This window comes from Octopus bimaculoides, chromosome 12, assembly GCF_001194135.2.
Source record: "Octopus bimaculoides isolate UCB-OBI-ISO-001 chromosome 12, ASM119413v2, whole genome shotgun sequence".
NCBI classification, from domain to species: domain Eukaryota; kingdom Metazoa; phylum Mollusca; class Cephalopoda; order Octopoda; family Octopodidae; genus Octopus; species Octopus bimaculoides.
Window position 1 is genome coordinate 28,698,099 of NC_068992.1, and position 837 is coordinate 28,698,935.

Sequence of the window (837 nt, forward strand, 5' to 3'; positions counted from 1 at the left end):
GCCTACCACTACCCCACTACCTCAACCACCACTATTGCTACCGCCCACTCCACCACCACCACCACCACAACCATCACCCCAACCATCATAATCGTCATCATCATCTTAATGTCCACATTTCCACATTGCATGGGTGAGATGGAATTTGTTGAAGTAGATTTTCTACAACTGGATGCCCTTACTGTTGACAACCCAAACCTATTTCCACACAAGGCTAATTATCTCCCAGTCAATCAAACAACAGACAATCCAGACATAATTGCAAGCCCATTTTGTTTGCAATGACCATGCAACATGTCAAAACATGTAAAAAAATCTGAGATGAGCTTTTATGGTTGACTACAAGCACGTGATGCTGCCTGTATTCATAGCTAGACTATTGTTTTGTTTACGATTAGCAAACAAATAAAGACAAGGAGAATTACAAACTCACAGATGCACACATGCACAAAAACATGCATACACATACACACAAATACATACACACACACATGCACAAAAACATGCATACACATATACACACATGCATACACACACACATGCACAAAAACATGCATACACACACACACATGCACAAAAACATGCATACACATACACACACATGCATGTATCTCTCTCTCTCTCTCTATATATATATATATATACCTATATTCTTTATTTTTTCTTTTATTCTTTTACCTGTTTCTGTCATTTGACTGTGACCATGCTGGAGCACTGCCTTCAGTCGAATCAAATCGACCCCAGGACATATTCTTTGTAAGCCTAGTACTTATTCTATCGGTCTCTTTTGCTAAACCGCTAAGTTACAGGGACCTAAACACACCAGCATCGGTTGTC